The 19,090-nt window shown below is 37.4% G+C and overlaps 1 pseudogene; it reads right to left on the bottom strand.

The window, feature by feature from the left end:
- The window catches only part of LOC124370007, a 65,902-nt pseudogene extending 48,953 nt beyond the window's left edge, over nucleotides 1-16,949 (bottom strand).
- Between the last annotated feature and the right edge of the window lie 2,141 nt (nucleotides 16,950-19,090).

The following is a 19,090-nucleotide window of genomic DNA, read 5'->3' as shown; positions in this document are numbered from 1 at the left end:
GGTAGCAATCAGTAACAACAGCAAGATCGGTAACAATCAGTAGCAGCAGTAAGATCTGTAGCAATCAGTAACAACAGTAAGATCAATAGCAATCAGTAGCAGCAGTAAGATCTGTAGCAATCAGTAACAACAGTAAGATCAATAGCAATCAGTAGCAGCAGTAAGATCGGTAACAATCAGTAGCAGCAGTAAGACCTGTAGCAATCAGTAGCAGCAATAAGATCTGGAACAATCAGTAACAACAGTAAGATCAATAGCAATCAGTAGCAGCAGTAAGATCGGTAACAATCAGTAGCAGCAGTAAGATCGGTAACAATCAGTAGCAGCAGTAAGACCTGTAGCAATCAGTAACAGCAATAAGAGCTGTAGCAATCAGTAACAACAGTAAGATCTGTAGCAATCAGTAGCAGCAGTAAGATCTGTAGCAATCAGTAACAGCAATAAGAGCTGTAGCAATCAGTAACAACAGTAAGATCTGTAGCAATCAGTAGCAGCAATAAGATCTGGAGCAATCAGCGTGTAATTGTGCAATCAGCGTGTATTAGTATTGTATTGTATTAGTCGATGCGCTCATTTTATCATCGATAAATTACACGTAAGATGACGGCATGGAACTCCACCCTGTTAGTTCAATTGAACAGTTTTGTCTGTGAATGTTCGCAAATTATGCGGTAGCGGAACTAAATAATCTAGTCCGTCATCTTTGTCCTAAGATTCGATTTTCGACGCGGTGATTGGAGAAAGGTGTACCGGTGTTGTTTCAGTACTTGTTGAATCTGTCACTTCACGTGCTGTAGCACTTCCGACAAATGTTGTATAGGAAGGTCCAGCGACTGTGCTGTATTCTGTTATATCTAGGTTTCCTCCGTATAAAACCGATCCACGAAAGCTATAGAGGTGCCTAGCTTTAATAATGGGTCAAGATGAGTGGTGAATACTAGCGTACGTGAATATGGAGAATGTGATATCTTCACTGTTCAGAACTGTTCGAAGCCCGATATAAGTTTTATATCTCACACCGCTTCTCCTCCGAAAAGGTTAATACGATATACAGGGTGTAACAAAAAGGTTGGGCTGGCTGTATATTTTAAAATTCTATTTATGATTCTAAGCTAAAAATTAAGAATAACTTGTTTCCAATTTCTACTTTGTTTGTCTGACTGTATTTTTATCAATGAATTATTATCTCTAAAACTAGTAAAGCTAAAGAAACCAAATTTGGTACAAAGGTTTGTAGAGGAACATTGTGTTATTTTCATTAATATTAATAAAATGGTGTTTGTTGAAAAATGTTTGCTACTTACAGTTTGTGCAAGTGTATCTTTAAAGTGGTGGTGCTCGCTTATGCCTTGAAAGATTTCGTTGAAACTAGCACCGTTGTAATTGTAAAAAGTTTCCAAATAGTTGGTATCTAGTACATTTGTTATAACTATATTGGGGATTTGGTTTTTCGACTTTAAAATTCTCAAGAGACACCATATTATTAATATTAGAGAAAATACAATTTTTTTAAATTTCCCTCTTACCTATGTGCCAAATTTGGTTTCTTTAGCTTTACTAGTCTTAGGGATAATAATTTGTTAATTAAAATACAAAATAGTGGATAGCGTCTAAACGAAGTGGAATTTGGGCAAAAGTTATTCTTCATCTTTAGTTTAGAAAATCACATATAAAATCTGAAAATGCATAGCCAGCATAACCTTTTTTTGTTACACCCTACACATGTCTGGATTTCTGGATTGTGGTCAAAATTCTGAAAAGATCAGTTATAAATACAAAGAGAGACTTGTACGTGAAGAGAACATTTTGGCTATTGTTGTTCACTGTAATTTACATGTTCCAAAGTCCATATGATCCTTAAATTTGACATCCACGGTGTACGAGTATAGCTGGGTTGGGCTGGATCATTGAGCGTAGTTTAGCTCCATCAAGAATCCCTCCGACAGTTTCGTGTTGGCCAACATAAATCTATGTTCTACGCCTAAATCTCGAATTGTGGTAGATGTAACATGTACGATATACCCATTAAAGTAAAGGTAAGATAAGTTGAAAGCTTAATAAATAAGATCATTAAAAGCTCGACTTAGAACAGTCATTTATCTAGCTACTCTGCGGCGTGTGTTACCAACGCTGTAGCTCTCACATTATAACTTTTAAGCCAGCCAGACAGTCATACATCTAGATACTTTACGGCGAGTGTTACCACCACTGTAGCTCTCACATTATAACTATCAAGCCAGTCAGACAGTCATACATCTAGATACTTTACGGCGTGTGTTACCACCGCTGTAGCTCTTACACTATAACTATCAAGCCAGCCAGACAGTCATACATCTAGATACTTTACGGCGAGTGTTACCACCACTGTAGCTCTCACATTATAACTATCAAGCCAGTCAGACAGTCATACATCTAGATACTTTACGGCGTGTATTACCACCGCTGTAGCTCTCACATTATAACTATCAAGCCAGCCAGACAGTCATACATCTAGATACTTTACGGCGTGTGTTACCACCGCTGTAGCTCTTACACTATAACTATCAAGCCAGCCAGACAGTCATACATCTAGATACTTTACGGCGAGTGTTACCACCGCTGTAGCTCTTACACTATAACTATCAAGCCAGCCAGACAGTCATACATCTAGATACTTTACGGCGTGTGTTACCACCGCTGTAGCTCTTACACTATAACTATCAAGCCAGCCAGAAAGTCATACATCTAGATACTTTACGGCGAGTGTTACCACCGCTGTAGCTCTTACACTATAACTATCAAGCCAGCCAGACAGTCATACATCTAGATACTTTACGGCGTGTGTTACCACCGCTGTAGCTCTTACACTATAACTATCAAGCCAGCCAGAAAGTCATACATCTAGATACTTTACGGCGAGTGTTACCACCACTGTAGCTCTCACATTATAACTATCAAGCCAGTCAGACAGTCATACATCTAGATACTTTACGGCGTGTATTACCACCGCTGTAGCTCTCACATTATAACTATCAAGCCAGCCAGACAGTCATACATCTACATACTTTACGGCGTGTGTTACCACCGCTGTAGCTCTTACACTATAACTATCAAGCCAGCCAGACAGTCATGCATCTAGATACTTTACGGCGTGTGTTACCACCGCTGTAGCTCTCACATTATAAGAGCTACAGCGGTGGTAACACACGCCGTAAAGTATCTAGATGTATGACTGTCTGGCTGGCTTGATAGTTATAATGTGAGAGCTACAGCGGTGGTAACACACGACGCAGAGTAGCTAGATATATTATGACTGTCTGGCTGGCTTGATAGTTATAGTGTGACAGCTACGGCCGGGGGCTCCGGTGGGTCCTACACCGATAACGTCATCACCAATATCGGGTCCGCGGATTACTCTGTTCGGATCAAACACTAATCCCAAATTGTATTTGTTCACGTTTGGTCTGTAGTAAGCAGAGATAATTTGGTTTCTTCATACATTTAGCAAGCGAATACTAGGTTAAGTGTTCGTTTTTAATTTATTGAATATTGACCGGTCATAGTTTTAAGCTTGGCACCAGCTGATGAATAGATTTTTTTAATTCCATGATACATTCTTGATCACATTTCAATATTTATAATAAAGAAGAAAATTTCAACAAAACGGAAAATCAGGCTGACCTTTCTACAGCTTTCCTCATATTGTTGTAATAGGACACTTATAAAAGTTAAGAGCTTAGTTTCTCAAACAATAATTTTCTACAAATTGGAATTTATAATGTGCATATTTCTTTGATTTGAAATATAGAAAATCTGTAAAGTAATGGAGGACTTCTCCTGATAAGGACGTAAACAAGGCGAGGGGTAAGACCCTTGCATGGCTTTGTTTGAATCAGAGTATTTAATTAATCTTCCTTTCAGTCATGTGTTGTAAATACAGTACGTAGTTCCATGATGAGGTGATATTACCAAAGGACAGTCTAAGACACCAGTTCCAAATCTTTTTATGGCACCTGCTATGAGTATGAGTCTTACCTAGGTTGTGAAATGCCTACAGAGCAATAATTATGGCTTGTTTCCAGGGGTTTTGTCATAATATATTCACATTTGTTTCCAATTGACAATTCTTTTCATTTCTTCCATTTCCAAAAATGTTATTCCTTCTGTTTCTGTGTCTCCTATATCCCCCGAGATTTATTCGATATATCAACTTGTGATAAGATATTTTAAACCTATACGTTTATAGAGAGATATTGTAGTTAAAAAATTTGGCTGTTAATTCAAAGAATGAGCTAATAAATTTGTGAATTTAAGATAAATCCATCTATGATAAATTTTCTTAAATACACATATAATCTCAGCATTCTATGATAATAGTCTGTTTCATTATTTTTGTGACCTTGGAAGAGCTCTTGACTCTTTGTTAAGTTCACTTTGATAAGTTGGAGGCATACGATATCAGAGGCACTCCCTTATAAAACGTTTAACTTCCATCTTTCCCAGGCCAACACTAGGTAGAAGGAGTCAGAAGACAGGTCACTTCATACAGACTAATTAGGAAAACAGCTGCGGGTATTGTAGAGTGCCGGTAAATTGCCCGGGCCAGTCCCGGGTAGACGGAGGGTCAGGAAACAGGTCACTTCATACAGAGTGTAATTATGAAAACATCTGCTGACGTCACAGAGTGCCGGTGAATGGCCCGGGCTAGTCTCAGGTAGACGGAACGCCAAGAGACAGGTCACTCCATACAGACAGTAATTAGGAAAACGCCTGCTGAGGTCACAGAGTGCCGGTGAATAGCCCGGGCCAGTCCCAGGTAGACGGAGGGTAAGGAAACAGGTCACTCCATACATACTGTAATTAGGAAAACATCTGCTGACGTCACAGAGTGCCGGTGAATTGCCCGGGCCAGTCCCAGGTAGACGGAGGGTCAGGAGACAGGTCACTCCATGCAGACTGTAATTAGGAAAACATCTGCTGACGTCACAGAGTGCCGGTGAATTACCCGGGCCAGTCCCAGGAAGACGAAGGGTAAGGAAACAGGTCACTTTAGACTGACTGTAATTAGTTAAACATCTGCTGACGTCACAGAGTGCCGGTGAATGGCCTGGGCCAGTCCCAGGAAGACGAAGGGTCAGGAGACAGGTCACTCCATACAGACTGTAATTAGGAAAACATCTGCTGACGTCACAGATTGCCGGTGAATTGCCCGGGCCAGTCCCAGGAAAACGAAGGGTCAGGAGACAGGTCACTCCATACTTACTGTAATTAGGAAAACATCTGCTGACGTCACAGAGTGCCGGTGAATTGCCCGGGCCAGTCCCAGGTAGACGGAGGGTCAGGAGACAGGTCACTCCATACAGACTGTAATTAGGAAAACATCTACTGACGTCACAGAGTGCCGGTGAATTGCCCGGGCCAGTCCCAGGAAGACGAAGGGTATGGAAACAGCTCACTTTAGAGAGACTTTAATTAGGAAAACATCTGCTGACGTCACAGAGTGGCGGTGAATTGCCCGGGCCAGTCCCAGGTAGACGGAGGGTCAGGAGACAGGTCACTCCATACAGAGTGTAATTATGAAAACATCTGCTGACGTCACAGAGTGCCGGTGAATAGCCCGGGCTAGTCCCAGGTAGACGGAGGGTCAGGAGACAGGTCAATCCATACATACTGTAATTAGCAAAACATCTGCTGACGTCACAGAGTGCCGGTGAATAGTCCGGGCCAGTCCCAGGAAGACGAAGGGTCAGGAGACAGGTCACTCCATACATACTGTAATTAGGAAAACATCTGCTGACGTCACAGAGTGCCGGTGAATAGCCCGGGCCACCCCCAGGAAGACGAAGGGTCAGGAGACAGGTAACTCCATACAGACTGTAATTAGGAAAACATCTGCTGACGTCACAGTGTGCCGGTGAATTACCCGGGCCAGTCCCAGGAAGACGAAGGGTAAGGAAACAGGTCACTTTAGACTGACTGTAATTAGTTAAACATTTGCTGACGTCGCAGAGTGCCGGTGAATGGCCCGGGCCAGTCCCAGGAAGACGAAGGGTAAGGGAACAGGTCACTTTAGACTGACTGTAATTAGTTAAACATCTGCTGACGTCACAGAGTGCCGGTGAATGGCCTGGGCCAGTCCCAGGAAGACGAAGGGTCAGGAGACAGGTCACTCCATACAGACTGTAATTAGGAAAACATCTGCTGACGTCACAGAGTGCCGGTGAATGGCCTGGGCCAGTCCCAGGAAGACGAAGGGTCAGGAGACAGGTCACTCCATACAGAGTGTAATTATGAAAGCATCTGCTGACGTCACAGAGTGCCGGTGAATAGCCCGGGCATGTCCCAGGTAGACGGAGGGTCAGGAGACAGGTCACTCCATACATACTGTAATTAGGAAAACATCTGCTGACGTCACAGAGTGCCGGTGAATAGCCCGGGCCAGTCCCAAGAAGACGAAGGGTCAGGAGACAGGTCACTCCATACAGACTGTAATTAGGAAAACATCTGCTGACGTCACGGTGTGCCGGTGAATTACCCGGGCCAGTCCCAGGAAGACGAAGGGTAAGGGAACAGGTCACTTTAGACTGACTGTAATTAGTTAAACATCTGCTGACGTCACAGAGTGCCGGTGAATGGCCCGGGCCAGTCCCAGGTAGACGGAGGGTCAGAAGACAGGTCACTCCATATAGACTGTAATTAGGAAAACATCTGCTGACGTCACAGAGTGCCGGTGAATAGCCCGGGCCAGTCCCAGGTAGACGGAGGGTAAGGAAACAGGTCACTTTAGACTTACTGTAATTAGTTAAACATCTGCTGACGTCACAGAGTGCCGGTGAATGGCCCGGGCCAGTCCCAGGTAGACGGAGGTTCAGGAAGACTGGTTACATCATACAGACTGTCATACTCTCGTGATAATTTCAATTGTGTATATAAAAATTCACATTTTGTACACTATATTATAGCGTTGCTATTTAATCAATATAGGAAAAATCGAGCTATCAACCCTTTAATTAAACAAATAATTTAAATGAAAATAGACAATTTCTCGTGCAGAGTGAGTTTTCTCCAGGTTTAATAAACGCATTGGTTAGTATCATTTTAATGTAGTACTTATATTGATTTGCTTTTCAGATGTGTCCTAATGAATATTTTGATTATGTGCCAGGCATTGTGTACGTACCATGGCTAATGTCATTAATGTTAATTGTTATTCTCTCAATTATATAATTTCAGACGCGGATGATAACTAGTCAGTTTAGGCTAAGTGATTGAAATTGAGTGTCTTACGTTTAACCCTGATCATCGAACTGAAATTGGTTGTGTCTTACAGTACGTTTAATCGGGATCATCGAACTTAAACTGTTTGTGTCTTACGTTTAAGCGGGATCGTCGAACTGAAGTTGGTTGTGTCTTACAGTACGTTTAATCGGGATCATCGAACTGAAATTGTTTGTGTCTTACGTTTAAGCGGGATCATCGAACTGGAATTGTGTGTATCTTACGTTTAAGCGGGATCATCGAACTGAAATTGGTTGTGTCTTACGTTTAAGCAGGATCATCGAACTGAAATTGGTTGTGTCTTACGTTTAAGCGGGATCATCGAACTGGAATTGTGTGTATCTTACGTTTAAGCGGGATCATCGAACTGAAATTGGTTGTGTCTTACGTTTAAGCAGGATCATCGAACTGAAATTGGTTGTGTCTTACGTTTAAGCGGGATCATCGAACTGGAATTGTGTGTATCTTACGTTTAAGCGGGATCATCGAACTGAAATTGGTTGTGTCTTACGTTTAAGCAGGATCATCGAACTGAAATTGGTTGTGTCTTACGTTTAAGCGGGATCATCGAACTGAAATTGGTTGTGTCTCAATCGAACCATACGAACCAAAATTATCAAAACATTTAGTAATAAAATATTACTTTAGATGCCTTTAAAGAATATTGGTACTGAATCTAGTAATCAGCAGACGCTCTATTATAAAACACGAGAAAAGTCTTTCTCAAATTTTCATGATCTGATTTGGGTACTGAAAGATTACCTATTCACCTTATGTGTTGCAAGTGATAATCATGTTTTATTATTATTTTAACAGCTGGATACTACGCCAGACGAACGCTTGTGGTATGCCAACGAGAGTCATTATACCCAAACGGGATTTATTAGATTATCTAATTTTAATTTCATTATTGCTCTAAATCATCATTTTTTAGTTCAACATTCTTAACAAGATTTTATTACTCCGGAATACCCAGTGGATGATTCCGTGACAAAAAAAGAATATATTTTACAATAAAATCCGCGCGGCCAAAAATCAACATCAAAAATCCAAAAACATGTTCTATATAGCCGATTGTTTACGAAGCAAGTAGAACACATTTTTCGTTTCCTTATAAACTGCACGAGTACTGTAGTTTCAGTTGTAACTTTACCTCTGAACGCTACGTCTTTCTTGGTTTTCAGAGTGATCAAACTCCAATTAAAACTTATTCCAAGGTTCATTTTTGTTCTACGTTAATTACAATCATGGACGAACAAAGTGAAGGTAAGAGCACTACTTTTGAGGTAGTTATTTTTTAATGTGTAGATTTTTCGTATTTTCATTGTTAAGGTGTTCTTACAGTACAAAAATGATCAAATTCGTACACGCTACATTGTTCTCGATCAATCACTCATTCATTATTCACTTCATGATAATGTAAGCATGGCAGATGCACTGAGAAACCTTTAGGGTTAATCTTAATTAAGAGAATGTTCCTTTTGCCGATTCAGTTAGTAAATATAAAGAACTTTCCTACTTCGTAAGCGATCGTCACTGCTAGAAACCCCGTTAATAAAGATGGGTTAAAGTTTTAGTAACGTGTTAGTAAAGGTAACCAAATCCTTCATGGTTCAAACAACAAGTCGACTTGTTGTAATATAACCAAGTCAAATAGAGCCAAAATGTTAATTAGTAATAACCGATTTTGCAGTTTTACTTAATTCATCTACTCTCTCATCGCGTAACAGTCCACAAATCGCTGCACAGTGGATACAATATTTCATCTCATAACGTCAAAGCTTTAACTAAGCCAGGTGGTTAGTCTGACTAAATCAGCGTAATAATCTCTTTGATGCTCGATGGGTAATAGGTTTTATTTACACGGTTCCTTTGATTGTAAATACATAAATACAGGTACGAGGAAACTGTAAATGTCCTTTGACGTTTGGATTTGAAGTTCAATAAAAATGTATTAAGTATATCCTTTGACGTTTTATATGTGAAGTTCAATAAAAGTTTATTGAGCAATTTGGTTTGTATTTATATTGTAAAGACATTCAATAGTCTGTTATTGATCACACCGCTTTTTAACATGAAAAATGGAAAATCGGGACATTTTATATACCTAACGATGTATATAATTTCTTAACACCAGTTTTTGACATTGAGTTCCAACAAACGGCTGATCAACGTTCTCTTTATTAGTGTTTTTATCTCGTGTTTAGACAAAGGCTTTTAGGACCGAAACTAAAGCATGCCTTGTGCATTGAACAAACTAAGATTACCACAGTAACAAACCTAAAACATAATCTAAAAGAAACACCAAAGGACCCAGATCGTACAAACAAATCTTCTTAATGTATACACAGTACAAATTCACCAAAGAACCTGTACCATCTGGAGTATTTCACAGTAGTAGAGGCCCATGCTTTGATATTGACATTCGCGTTCAATGCCTCGACCACGCCTTCCCTAAAGGTCAATTGGATGAATTTTTGACATTCAACATCACCAAAGAAGATGTTGAAATTTTACCGTTTGCCATTAGAAGATGAGACAAATTTACTGTTTATGGAGTCTATATGGTGTGTGAGAATTTGAGCAAACCCTTTATTTTCAGTATTCGAATTGCCTATATTTCCTTCAATAACCCATATTCAACATTAGTAATGAACTACCAAAGAAATGTCTAAAAGCAAGAACAGCTGGGTACGCCCACTTGTGACCTTGGACTCAAGAACGAGTTTACTGATAATGTGATGTTGATAACAATACCGCTGTCTATTTATGATAAGGAATTCGTATTGTTCTACTGCACCTATACTAGTGTTCTGGAATTGGCAGAGTTAGAGAAGTTGTATGAATGTAAATATGATGGAGTGGGTGTTTGATGAGATTATTGTATTACAAAATGAGTTCTGCATTGAATAGAAAGAGGTTTATGATTTGTAATTAATCAAACAGATGTTAATGTTGAGTTTAGCTCCAGTTCACCTTCCTCTTGGTGCAGCGTCTGGAATCTGTTTCTGCCACAGACTCGACTCCTGGAATCTGGAGTCATGTTCGTCTGAAGAGATCGAAAAAGTCGGTGATAAAAATTAACTCTTTACGTTGTTTCGACATCAGAGACACCTAGACTACAAAATATAGTGTAATCTAGGTGAAGAGGTAATCTTACTGTCTCATCAGGTGCGCAATTGAATGCACCATGATGTTTTAAACACGATCTCTAGGTATGGTGGAGCAACCGAGTTTTATTCACATGACGTAGCTATGGTAGAGAGGATTGACTCAATGTGAATGTTGAATCAGCTCTTTCCACCATACTTACGTTGATTAAAATGTTGTTATATGTTTGTACCTTATTATTAGTGATAATTAGTATAGATATATGTTTGATCATTACTACAGGTAATGAAATACGAAATACATATTGTGTTGTATATTATATAGCAACTTGGAGAATTTTGAAGAGCCTTAAAAGATTTATCATTTCAATAGCATCTACTGCGTTCTGAAACGATGAGGGATGCACAGAATTATCGATGCGGAAAAGGAGTATTAACATCTTTAGTAATCATTCAGACACTTTTACAGTACAGCATTAATCAATGATTGCCTTATTACTTACGAAGCACTTCACCGAGCGCAATGCCTATTTATGAAACAGCGTTTGGATTTTTAGTTATGGCATAGCCTATGTTGAGAAGGGTTGATTCAATGTGAATGTTGATTCAATTTGTGAAATTGCCTGATGGTGGAATCATTGATTCTGAAAGGCCTCGCAAGAATAAAATTGATATTGGAAAATGTGTATTCATTTATCAGTGATATTAAATTAAACTTTTTTCATTGCTCCAAGATTCTTCATTTCCATTTTAGTTATAAATAGTGATGTCTCTCCGGACACAGTTGCTCTAATGGAAAGCTGAGGAGGGAATATGACAAAGCCAATGATCGCGACGAGGTGTGAAACGAAAAACCTGATATTTTCCAATTCATAAAAGAACAACCAGACTCATAGTTATCAACGCTGAATTGCGTATTAAGTAGTAAGAATTCCATAAGTACACGCAGGCTCCATTTAAATTTGGCATAAGGTGCCAAACCCTTCCAAATGGATCATTTAACTCCTGTTTTGTGTTGCGGAAGTTAATCCAAGAAGGTTCTGCTCAATGTGGATTATCAACATTTTGTGTCTGGAATACCTACTCCATACGTCGTATGTACAGTACGAGATGATTCGTCTGTAGACGAAAAATGTATTAGGGCTACAGTTGATTTTTCAAGATAATGAATATGCATTCCAATGAAAACAAAACAGCTTTTCTCTTAAATATTAAAATCATCTTTAAACCACAGGGATGAATTCAAAGTGTGGTATGATTTGAAGGTTTAGTGAATTTACCACTTCAGCCAGCCATGTGGAATGATGTGATGCCCTATAATTTGGAAAGGATAAATTGTTACCATTAACTCATGCAAACCAGATACCAGATCCTGGTTTTCTATGAACTTAGACAACTGTTGAATGCCCAATTTCTCCACTATTTTCTAACATTGCAGCCAAAATCGACGTTGGCCTAACTCGGGTCGAACTATGCTCATCCTCTAGGGGGGCTTAGAAAATCTACTGGACACAATGATTTGTTTCCCAATTAGTGAATACCTTAATAGCATTTGGGCTAACTGCTTTTATCGTCTCAATCCCTATTTCATCAGTGCCCATCGCTCTGGAGGTCATTTCATTCATGGCCATCTTCACTTGTTCTTCAGACACCTCAATAATGTAAATTCTGCATTGAGAACAAGCTGTTTGTTTAATTTATAAAAATGTTCTAACTTTTTCTGAGTTTCTTAAAATGATACCATATCAGCAAAATATTTATTTATTTTATTTACTTTCAAAACAGAAGGTACGTAATCATTGTCCTTGCTTCCCACTTACCTTATGCCCCCGCATTTTCCTATCTATTTTATACTTACTCAAAACGCTATCTACATACTTATGACACTTCTAAATTTTCGACTATTACACATTTATCTGGTCCATTTTACCGAAATAAAAAAAAGAATCGTTATTTCAATCTCTATCATTGAACACTCCCTTTTTCCGTTATCGCTGTTGCTAGTTGGTGTTTAGTCTATTTTAACGAAATCAAATAAGATAGAATCGTTATCTCAATCTCTATCATTAAGGGCTCCCTTTTTCCCGTTATCGCTGTTGCTAGTTGGAGTATGGTCTATTTTAACGAAATAAAACAAGATACAATCGGTATCTCAATCTCGATCATTGAACGCTCCCTTTTTCCCGTTATCGCTGTTGCTAGTTGGAGTATGGTCTATTTTAACGAAATAAAACAAGATACAATCGGTATCTCAATCTCGATCATTGAACGCTCCCTTTTTCCCGTTATCGCTGTTGCTAGTTGGAGTCTGGTCCATTTTACTGAAATGAAATAAGATAGAATAGTTATCTCAATCTCGATCATTGAACGCTCCCTTTTTCCCGTTATCGCTGTTGCTAGTTGGAGTCTTGTCCATTTTAACGAAATCAAATAAGATAGAATCGTTATCTCAATCTCTATCATTAAGGGCTCCCTTTTTCCCGTTATCGCTGTTATTAGTTGGAGTCTTGTCCATTTTAACGAAATCAAATAAGATAGAATCGTTACCTCAATCTCTATCATTAAGGGCTCCCTTTTTCCCGTTATCGCTGTTGCTAGTTGGAGTCTGGTCTATTTTAACTAAATCAAATAAGGAAGGATCGTTATCTCAAACTCTATCAGTAAACGCTCCCTTTTTCCCGTTATCGCTGTTGCTAGTAAGTAAAAATAATATTACTTACGTGTTTATAAATTGTGAGGAACCACGTACAAATTAACGCGTCAATTATGGTTGTATCCCATATTTACTTTTGCAACTACTATTAAAACACACGAGACCTAATGTTTCAAACCAATAAAAAAATACCACACACGTTTATATTTTGAAATACATATTTTAAAATCTCAATACCAAAAAGGTTTTATCCCAGGCACAATAAGTCCCAAAACTCAACATTCTTACATATCAAGATAGGTAGAGTTTTATACTTAAAAACCTTTTGGAAAACAAAATAGGTTACTATTAAATGTTTTACTACGTCAAGTGCAGTGAAATACTAGTTTATAAATTGGTTTATAAATATAATTTTCTATCCATACAAGCTTTTCCGTAAAGCTATCTTTAAAATTCTGTCATCGAAATCTAAAAATAAGCATAGAATACATTACGAAAAATATTATTCACCCATAGTTCATTTGAAAGAAATAAATCAAAGACACTTTGGCAGTTATAAACACTTGTGTATTTCCGAAGAAACGAATCAAAGTAGTCCCTTATCTCTTATCACTTTCAGATAATAATAGTTAACTTTCTTTTGATTTCTCAAATAGCAATATTGTTATAAGAAAGTGCAGTACCTTTGTACATAAGAATAACAACATATATATTTCTAGCTTTTCATGCTTTAATTCGGTTAAAACCCTCATTTTTCAAATATTGTTATTGTTAGTATGGAGTTTTAGTACGTAAGGTTTCTGTGAGTTTGCAGTCTACCGTGTGTTTTTTTTTTTTTTTTTTTTTTTTTTTTTTTTTTTTTTTTTTTTTTTTTTTTTTTTTTTTTTTACTTTTTCTTGGCAGCAGATTGTGAATTTAAATAAGCTGTAATTTTCTAGCTCAAGTTTAATCTGTTTTCTATAATTATGGTTTAATTGAAATGTGCATGTTGAGTTTAGTTCCGGTTCACCTTTCTCTTAGTGCAGTGTCTCGAATCTGCGCTGTCACAGACTTGACTCCTGGACTCTTGAGTCATGTTTGTCTGAAGAGATCGGTGATGAAATAGCTCAAAATGAACTCTTTACGTTGTTTCGACATCAGAGACACCCACACTACAAAATATAGTATACTCTAGGTGAAAAGGTATTCTCATTGTCTCATCGGATGCTCATCGGAGATACGATCTATGAGCACGGTGGAGCTTCCATGTCTTATACATATAACGTAGCTATGGTGGGGAGGATTGAATCAATGTGAATGTTGAATCAACCCTTCCCACCATAGCTACGTAGATTAAAATGTTGTTATATGTTGATACCTTTTTATTAGTGATAATTAGTATAGATATATGTTTGATCATTACTACAGGTCATGAAATACGATGGAAATCTTGTGTTGTATATTATATAGCAACTTGGAGTATTTTAAAGAGCCTTAAAAGACCTATCATTTCAGATAGCACCTACTGCGTTCTGAAATGATGAGAAATGCACGTTATCTTTGACAAATTTAACACAGAATTACCGATACGGAAAAGGAGTATTAAAATTCTGTAGTAATCATTCAGACACTTTTACAGTACACCATTAATCAATGACCCCTAATTTGCCTTATTACTTACGAAGCTACGTTGATTATATATGTTTATAACTGTTATTAATGAAAATTAGTATAGAGACCTTGTATCAATAAATACAGCAATTATTCAAATAGAGAGTTTGAAGTTATGTTGCCTAATCTCATATTATTGTAATGAATGTTCTGAGTACTATGTTTATTTTAAACTACTACGTTATATGTGGATCAACTGATTTTAGGTCAATGACGGAATTTTGTATGACCAGTACTGTTTACATCTGACACACCCTCGCAATTAGTACTTATACAAATGCTATATTCTAATAAAGAAGCATTTTATGTGATTGTGATATTAGCCGTATGTGTCCAGACCTACAACTGATGTTGGTCTTAATTCATAGCAACATCAAGAGCGGATACGTTATTATTTGGGGAATCTCAGGGCCAGATTTCTTGTCAGAGTTCACCTGGATACTCTATCCTGGATCCTAATAGAAATAAACTGCTTGCAAGATCTGACACGGATGTAAAAGTCTTGATGTTTCGGCTGCAGCGCAACTCGTACCACAAAAAATTACTACAATACCACGCGATGGCGGGAATACTGAAAGATAATAAGCTTCATCTCTACCACAATGCCATTTCATCAGCATTTTAACTACGGCGAAGGCTTTTTTCACAGAACTAGCTTGTGTGCTGGGGGCACGAAGGAAATCCAAATTTTTCAAATTCTGTGTGGTGTGATGAATTAATATTCCGTAATAGAAGATAAGTAAAGCCGCGTTTACACTAAAAGCTGGCACCATGTTGGCAACAAAAGCTGGCCTTTTCTGTAAGCATTTATTTTTTATTCTGAGCTCATTACATTTATTTGATTCTTTCAACACATTGGTTACTAGGAGTTAGGTTTAATTAGTTCAAAACTTTTTGATTTAGTTCAACAATTTTATAATATTCTTCTCATTGTAAGTCACAATAGCCTTATAAATACCGAGGGGTTCTAGGGTATCTTTTAGCATAATGGTGGTTTTTGGCAGCCTAGACCAGATTGCACTGTTCAAATATTTGCAGGCATTTTGGGTGCCCCTATGTAAACATCTTTTCAGAAGCTCTGAACTGGATAGATTGATCTCTTCCATGACGATACGTGAGAAGTGCAGGACTGATCTCTTCTGTGACGAAACCTGAGAAGTTCGGGGTTTTATCTCTGCAATGACGATAACTGAGACGTACAGGGTTTGGTCTTTTCCAAGACGATACCTGAGAAGTACAGGGTTTGGTCTCTTCCATGACGATACCCGAGAAGTACAGAGTTTCATCTCTTCGAAGACGATACCTGAGAAGTACAGGGTTTGTTCTCTTCCATGACGATATCTGAGAAGTACAGGGTTTCATATCGTCCATGACGTTACCTGAGAAGTTCAGGGTTTGATCTCTTCCATGACGGTAGGTGAGATGTGCAGGGTTTGATCTCTTACATGACGATACGTCAGAAGTGCAGGGTTTGTTCTCTTCCATGACGGTAGGTGAGATGTGCAGGGTTTGATCTCTTACATGACGATACGTCAGAAGTGCAGGGTTTGATCATATATTCCATGATGTTCATTGGTCTTGTTATATTTACACCGCTCCTAGGCGCTAAAATTTCTTATGCATACATTCACCAAATGTGTCACAACTATTCAGGTTTTTGTCCGATTCAAGTGAAAATATTATGGTAATGAAACAATTAATAAAAATTGCTAAACGCAAAAAATTGAAAATTTTAAAGGGACGATTCTGATCTAAACCCGATTAAAAGTATATAAACCCATTCGTTTTGTATGTAGTTTTATTTTTACCTAGAAAGAGACACTTCTTGGAACACCTCCTCTCAGTCAATTATCACAGTATTTTCTAACTTTCTCTCAACACGAGTACATCTCAATGTGGATGCAAAGGACTATCCCTTAATACCTTTGTAAATAAGTTTAAGTTTTCAAATTTATTCATATCTTTGTGTTTTTATATATTGGGAACATGTAGCGGTAAGTTAAATGAATACCATAGTCCGTCACATAAAGACTGTCGGATTCGGATCGCGGACAAAAATTGTTCTGTTCTCATTTTTACAACACTTTTGAGGGCCAAACCAACTTTGTATGTATGTATATAAAAACGTACCAGATAACTCTTACCTTTCTCTGTTCCTCTCGTTTATCGAAGGCCTCTTGAAGTTTTTTCCGCTTCCAAAGATCTGTTCCTTCTTTGATCATCACTCTCTCCTTCTCCTTCCGCCTCCGGTCTCCCGACACAGAGTCTCTGGCTAGCATCCCCCGCTATAAACGTTTTGGATTTGGATTATCTAGTCAGTACTGCAGAGAACATGCCAACAAAAGTTTGTAAGTTTAAAAACAGTAATTATATACATGAAATTCAGTATTTTTCTAATTCAGCGCTGCTGGATGCGTCATTTTTCAGAACTAGTTTCAATACATGCACAAATCATGTCCTTTACCTATGCATATATGATAAACATTTCATTGAGCCTACATGTCTAACGGTCGATTATTTTGGACCCGGTTTTCAGTTTATTCATCGGACGTATCTGAATCTAATCAAAATATAAGTGAGTATTTTTTCTAAAGTTTTTAACCCTATAGCCCTTATGAAATGTCTACAATATCTATACTGTTACAAAAAATTTAATGGTATCTGTCTGTGTGTTACTCCATCAATATTTCTAGCCCTATAGTTCCTATAAAAATGTCTATAATATCTATACTGTTACATAAAAATCTAACGGTGTCTGTCTGTGTATCTGTGTGTGTTACTTAATCAATGTTTCTAGGCCTATAGTTCCTATACAAATATCTACAATATCTATACTGTTACATAAAAATCTAACGGTGTCTGTCTGTGTATCTGTGTGTGTTACTCAATCAATGTTTCTAGGCCTATAGTTCCTATAAAATATCTACAATATCTATAATGTTACATAACAGTCTAATGGTGTATGTCTGTGTATTTGTGTGTGTTACTCAATCGTGTGAAAAATACCCGACTAATTGTGCTGAACTTTTACATAGACATTCTTAGGGTCCCTGGTCAACACACAGTCCTCTTCTTATTTCGAAAATATATGCGAACTACGCCCCACTGGCCTTTAAAATGCCAGCTTGGTATCTAAAATTTCATCACAAGAAACAAATATTATGAATTGGAAAAGCTTGTTAAATGTAATCAACTGTTTTGTGTAAACATTGTTTTATATCAGCACTACTATATGTTTAAATAATTTAACCGCAATTTTCAATTTGTTTAGATTTATAATCTTGAAAGCATAGAGTAACCTTCGTATCAACAACACATTTCTACCTTTTCTGCAACCACTGTTAAGCACAGAGTAAAAAAATATCCAGTCAAGAAAATATATTGTATAAATACTACATTGCTGTACATTGTAGTAAATATTAAGTATGCAACTCTTGGCCAGTACTGTAATGCAGATATCAAAGATAAAATTACTATCTAACCTTTACTATGAATTTAAACTATTAAAAAGTTCATCTTAGTTTTTTCTTTTGACAGAAAGACCTAATAGGCTTTCTCATACCTGTATATATATATATATATATATATATATATATATATATATATATATATATATATATATATTATTGATCGGAGAAATAAAGCAAAATCAATTTGTCGTAAAACTACTAAGACGGGAGTAAATTAAAAGGGCCATAAATACACACTTTTTGATATATTTTCTTGATCGTGGCAACAAGGCAACCTCAACATAGGTGTAGGACATATAATTCACTCGAATCAGAAATGCTCATACACATGCAAAGTCTATGAAACTGCGTGTGGAGCCGCGGGTAACTGCTAGTTATCTCATAAAATGGCATTCTTGACGTAATTTTTAGCTCACATAATACTAAACCCTTTTTGGAATAATGCATGTGTACGATCCAGATGTTGGATAATTTGTTGAATGGCAGTAATTTTTTTCCGCGTCACCCAACCATCCACTTTCTTGCTGCTCTTTTAGTAACATGATTTCTATCACCGATGGTATACGAAAGGTTCTACGTTTCAGTAGTTGCAATTTTAACATTTAAACCAATGCCACATTATTACAAAGACCAAAGACAGCTTCGCTTTTTTTAAATACATATTGTTTTGTTAACAATTGAAAAATATATTATTGGATATTGAATTTATTCTACCCTTTTTTGGATTTTTTAGAATACTGATATTAATCTTGTGTTTAGCAAATGAAAATCAAATTATTTACAATACGTGTTATTCTAACCATAAACCGTGAAATTCGTTAGTTTACTTCCATTTTGGAAAATTAACAAATGTATTTATTACTTCTATAGCCTAACAGTTCAGATTTTTGCTCAAATTAATATTATTGCTATACACAATAATAATAATGCTTAACCAAAAATAGGAATTC

The sequence above is a fragment of the Homalodisca vitripennis genome, chromosome X (assembly GCF_021130785.1).
Source record: "Homalodisca vitripennis isolate AUS2020 chromosome X, UT_GWSS_2.1, whole genome shotgun sequence".
NCBI lineage: Eukaryota > Metazoa > Arthropoda > Insecta > Hemiptera > Cicadellidae > Homalodisca > Homalodisca vitripennis.
This window is presented reverse-complemented; position numbering and strand designations above follow the sequence as displayed.